The following is a 216-nucleotide window of genomic DNA, read 5'->3' as shown; positions in this document are numbered from 1 at the left end:
CGGATTTTGTTCACGTTTAGTCATTCCAGCTACGTGGCTAGTCTAGCAGATGTGGAGCAGGACGATGATGCCGAGTACATCAAGGCTCCAGGCCGACACGAGGAGAATGAAACCCAAACCAAAATCGAAGCGGCTGCTCAGCATCGGGCAACAGTTGCCGTCATCCTTGTAGTAGGCCACCACCATGAGCGCCCAGACGACGCCCAAGGTGGCGCT

Source organism: Leishmania donovani, chromosome 8 (assembly GCF_000227135.1).
Source record: "Leishmania donovani BPK282A1 complete genome, chromosome 8".
Classification (NCBI taxonomy): Eukaryota; Euglenozoa; class Kinetoplastea; order Trypanosomatida; family Trypanosomatidae; genus Leishmania; species Leishmania donovani.
Note: the sequence above shows the minus strand (reverse complement) of the source record.